The sequence below is a fragment of the Dendropsophus ebraccatus genome, chromosome 14 (genome assembly GCF_027789765.1).
Source record: "Dendropsophus ebraccatus isolate aDenEbr1 chromosome 14, aDenEbr1.pat, whole genome shotgun sequence".
Taxonomy (NCBI): domain Eukaryota; kingdom Metazoa; phylum Chordata; class Amphibia; order Anura; family Hylidae; genus Dendropsophus; species Dendropsophus ebraccatus.
This window is the reverse complement of record NC_091467.1, coordinates 25,074,797-25,080,219: the sequence shown is the minus strand read 5'-3', so window position 1 is coordinate 25,080,219 and position 5,423 is coordinate 25,074,797. Positions and strand designations below refer to the sequence as shown.

The 5,423-nt window shown below is 41.2% G+C and overlaps 1 long non-coding RNA gene across 1 annotated transcript; it reads right to left on the bottom strand.

Annotated features, from left to right (window-relative positions):
* Positions 1–1,015: 1,015 nt before the first annotated feature.
* On the bottom strand, positions 1,016–4,642 carry LOC138771953 (uncharacterized). The gene is made up of 3 exons (XR_011359688.1): positions 4,557–4,642; positions 4,175–4,212; positions 1,016–1,095 (listed from the first exon to the last, which is right to left on the bottom strand). It is a non-coding gene; the product is annotated as an uncharacterized lncRNA (long non-coding RNA).
* Between the last annotated feature and the right edge of the window lie 781 nt (positions 4,643–5,423).

Genomic DNA, 5,423 nt, shown 5'->3' with positions numbered 1-5,423 from the left:
CATGTGTGGGGTACGGGAAGCAAAGTGTAAGGCATCAGATTTTGAAGGACAAGAAGAAAGGTCAAGACAATTTCTCCCATCCTACATAGATAAGGCATGTTAGAGAAAAACTATCCCCATTTCTTCAAGTGCTCGGTGCTGTCCCTCATCTAACATGAACAAGGATACACTTGGGGTGACCTTGTGCCATACTTTGTCCTCCCTACTTACGTTGATCAAGATGAACACGTTCCCTTTAAAAGCAAAGTAGATCACGCAAACCTCCAATACATTTTTCACGTACTAAGCTCCATCAAGAAGTAAATATTTTTTTACAGAAAACTGAGAGATAGATGGTTAAATAGATAGATAGTTGTTAGCACTGGATAGCTTATATTAGATGAATCATATTGATGTGTTGTCTGGAAAATAGATCATAGATTCATCATAGAAGTTCAGTGTTCTAGACTTCTGGATGATCTAGAAGAGGTTCAGTGTTCTGGTCTTCTGGATGATCTGGAAGAGGTTCAATGTTCTGACCTTCTGGATGATCTGGAAGAGGTTCAGTGTTCTGACCTTCTGGATGATCTGGAAGAGGTTCAGAGTTCTGGCCTTCTGGATGATCTGGAAGAGGTTCAGTGTTCTGGCCTTCTGGATGATCTGGAAGAGGTTCAGTGTTCTGGCCTTCTGGATGATCTGGAAGAGGTTCAGTGTTCTGGCCTTCTGGATGATCTGGAAGAGGTTCAGTGTTCTGGCCTTCTGGATGATCTGGAAGAGGTTCAGTGTTCTGGCCTTCTGGATGATCTGGAAGAGGTTCAGTGTTCTGGCCTTCTGGATGATCTGGAAAAAGTTCAGTGTTCTGGACTTCTGGATGATCTGGAAGAGGTTCAATGTTTTGACCTTCTGGATGAACTAGAAGAGGTTCAATGTTCTGGCCTTCTGGATGATCTGAAAGAAGTTCAATGTTCTGGCCTTCTGGATGATCTGAAAGAGGTTCAGTGTTCTGGCCTTCTGGATGATCTGAAAGAAGTTCAATGTTCTGGCCTTTTGGATGATCTGGAAGAGGTTTAGCGTTCTGGCATTCTGGATGATCTTCAACCTTTTTGTCTGTTTGAACTAAAAAGAAAAAACTCAAAATTATTATCATTACAATCTGTAATGCCAACAAATATATCTATTGCTTTTTCACGAAAAAGTAATAAAATGTATAGAAAACGGAAACATTTATAAAACATCCAGAGTGGTTAAGACCACGATCGATCCGGAGAACAACCCGGGAAAAGTACACATGCAGTTCTGTGTCATGTGACCCAGACCGACATCCAATGCAAGTCTATGGGTCTGTCTAGGTCTCAGACACAGAGCGGGAAGAGGAGCATGCGGCAATACATTGTCTCCCTGCTCGTTCTCTTGATCGGTGTTCAGACCCTTTCCAATAAAAACTTTTGATATGTCTCTCTGACATATCAAAAGTTTTCTTTGATGACAGGTATATTCAATAATAAGATAGAAAAGCAGAAACGAAATAGAATAGTCAAGGAAAAAAGAGCCAAGGTCAGGAAAAAGCAGGTATAACAATATAGGAATAAAGCAACAGGGGTACGCTGAGCATGGTGGAATAAGACTATCACACTTTATAGAAGTCAGGGACCAGGTCCAGAATGTGATTGGACCAGACCCCTGAGCCTCCATCAGAATGCCTGCTGCCTATGGGAATTGACTGTCAGGAAGCCCTGACAGTCAAACCTCCCTGAATGCAGCACAGCCCTCAGCCGGTGACACCAACCAGTGGCATCCCCAGTTACCAGGTAGACGGCTCTGGAGCCTAGCATCATGGCATGCCCTTGCGTCGTGCAGCTGCCGGAGCGGGCCTCTGAGAGCCCAGGGTGGCACTCCGGTACATTAATTGATAAGAAAAAAACAACAATTATATCCAAATATATATATATATATATATATATATATATATATATATATATATATATATATATATATAAGAGATCCCCAATCTATGCTTTTCACCTGTTGGAAAGCAACAAAAACTCCCAGCTACAGTTTTGGAACAGCTAGAGAGCCAAAGGTTGGGGATAGTTACAAGAAGACTGTCTATGGATAATGGTGAGCAGTCCAGATACTAGAGTTAATCTTCTCCCTATTGAATATCAGTAACCACCAGTTAGCATCAGCTGTATAGCTACTATACTGTTGTGCTCAAAGTTTACATACCCCCGGCAGAATTTTGGCTTTTTTGTCCTTTTTTTTTAGAAAATACGAATGATAACAAAAAAAAAATCTACTCATGTTCCCCAGTTGTTAATATCGTGTATTGCCCCCTCTAACATCAATGACAGCTTGAAGTTGTAGTTATGGATGTGGCTTTTTATTTTCTTAAATGGTAAAGCTGTCCATTGTTCTTGGCTAAAAGCCTCCGGTTCCTGTGAATTCCTGGGCTGTCTAGCATGAACTGCACTCTTGAGATCACCCCAGAGTGCTTCAATGAAGTTGAGGTCAGGAGACTCAGGTTGCCACTCCAGAACCTTCACTTTGCAGCCAATGACAGGTCGATCGTGACACCAAAAACATCTAAATGAAAAGAAAAACAAGGGACAGCGCTCCATGGCGTGAATCAGCTGGACTAAAAGGGGTGAAGGGATAGAATATGGTAACCCTCACCTGATAGAGTTGTGCTGAACAGGAGGAACAACTCTCGGAATAGCATGAAAAGTAAAAACCTGGGAAACGCAGCCACTCCCGAACTCCAGGGAATGAGGAAAACACCACCAAACTCCAACAACGGGGAGCCAGGCGCAGGCCAGACTAATGGTGACCAGATGAATAATGTAAAACTCTAAAAGTTTATTAAAAAGACCCAACGCGTTTCGGAACCATACCGGTTCCTTTTTCAAGAGTCATATAACATGTTATATGACTCTTGAAAAAGGAACCGGTACGTTGGGTATTTTTAATAAACTTTTAGAGTTTTACATTATTCATCTGGTCACCATTAGTCTGACCTGCGCCTGGATCCCGGTTGTTGGAGTTTGGTGGTGTTTTCCTCAAAAACATCTAAATGACCCTGATCGAAAGTTCACATACCCTCTTGATTTTGGCCTGATAACATGCACAGAAGTTGACATAAATTAACAAAAATTTCGGCCACAACTGCCTGGATAATTGTTTCAGAATGCAAAGAAAAACCCACAAATGACATCAGCTGAAATACAGGACTCTCGGAAATCTAGCTGTGTGGCTGTTTCAAGATGCACAATAAGGAGGCACTAAAAGAAAAATTGGCTGCATGGTCGCGTGGGCAGAAGAAAGTCATTAATGCACAAATGCCACAAAATATGTCACCTAGAATAAGCCAAACAGCACAGAGACAAGACTCAAAACTCCTGGAACAAGGTCATTTGGAGTGATGAGATCAAAATCAAACTTTTTGGCCAAAACCATAAATGTTATATTTGGAAAGGAACACCATTCCTACTGTAAAGCCCGGAAGTGGATCACTGATGTTTTGGAAATGTGTGAGCTACAAAGGCACAGGGAACTTGTTGAAGAAAAGGTGAATGCAGCATGTTATGAGCAAATACTGGAGGCAAATTTGCACTCATCTGCCTGGAATCTGCGCATGGGGTGTACTTGGACATTCCAACATGACAGCGATTCAAAACATAAGACCAAGTTGACCTGTCATTGGCTACAGCAGAACAAAGTGAAGGTTCTAGAGTGGCCATTGAGTCTCCTGACCTCAATATCATTTAGCCACTCTGGGGAGATCTCAAGCGCACAGTTCATGAAAGACAGCCCAGGAATTTACAGGAACTGGAAGCTTTTTCCAAAAAGAATGGGCAGCTTTACCAACTGAGAAAATAAAGAGCCCCATCTACAACTACCATAAAAGATTTCAAGCTGGTACTGATGTTAGAGGGGACAATACATCGTATTAAGAACTGGGGCATGTAAACTTTTGATCAGGGTCATTTAAATGTTTTTTTTTTGTCATTATGATTTAAAAAGAGAAAACACAGTAGTTTGACAATAAATGGCTTCTCCCAACTACTAACCATGAGTGGGAAAAAAGTTTTTGTGTTATCCTTCATATTCTCCGAAAAAAGGACAAGAAAGCCGGGTATGTAAACTTTTGAGCACAATTGTATTACTGCTTTCAAGGCAAACCATTTCCTCTACTTACCATTATCCTTAGTTGATGGAGGATTGAGGTTGGTCGTGCTGAAAATGAAATAATAAATAAAGATGTAAGAAAAAATGCAACTAACCAGCTTTTCTAAGTTAAGGTTTTGCATTATTATTTAAAGTAAATCTAACTTGTTATGTTCCTATAAGACAGGGGTCACTGACCACTGATCTGAGTCTCCTATGGATTGGTATAGACATTAGGGGAGGCTCAGTATGCAGTGCATAGAGCACTAGAGATGTATCATTGTGCTGGGCCCAGGGCATGAGCAGCCCTGCAGTTCCTAACACTACCAAGGGTGGCAGCAGAGGGTCCGCGTTGCCTCTTAATGCTGCAAATCAATATAGAAATATAATTAGAAAAGTATAAGGCCACCTACGGTATCACTTGTTTTTCATCCAGAAGTTGTTGGTAAGCGGCTAGTTCAAGATGTATCTTGTGCTTGCTCAGGTGTTTATTTGTCTCATTGAGGTCTTGCGCCCGATATCGAATGTGCCGTAGTGCGTCTTCAACAATGTTAATAATGTTCTGTCTCTGAGATAGATCTGCCAAATAGTGAGCTTTTTTCTCTGCTAGGGTGTCTTGAAGGCTTGATATCTGCAACAGGAACCATATATACAAAAGGAGCCATATTATGGCTTCATAGAAACTTCAAGTTGTACGGGGCTATCATATGTTGCCTATAGATTTCTAGGGTGTCCTGCTGTGTCTCCATATTAAATTCATACAAAGGTATATACAGAATTAGTATATACAGTATAATATATTGCATTGCTTTTATGAAAGAATTTCTTCATAGTATGGCACCACATGAAGGTAAATAGAGAGCCTGGAGAGCTGTGCTACGCAGACACAGAGAATCCATGTGCCCCATAACACACATTACTCTCCAGCCCTGCCATTGCCCCCAGAATTGTGTAGTTCCTAAGAAAATGCCTGCCCCATGTCTCGTTTAGTGTATTCGGTCTACCATTTGAACATCAGGGACCCATATCATCACTGTGGGTAGTCTCTAGTACAGCATCCCATTTGAAGCCAGCCTCCCTGCTTGAATCATCCCACCAGTTTTGGAGATTCTGGGCACTAACATCAATCATCAGGGTGATCTTTTTAAAGGGAACCTTATGAAAATACTTCATGCAATCATGTTATAGAGAAGAAGGAGCTGAGAAGATTGATATATATCTTTATGGGAAATTATTCAGTATAACTTGTCATTTATTGATTGAAATCTCTGAGGTTTTCA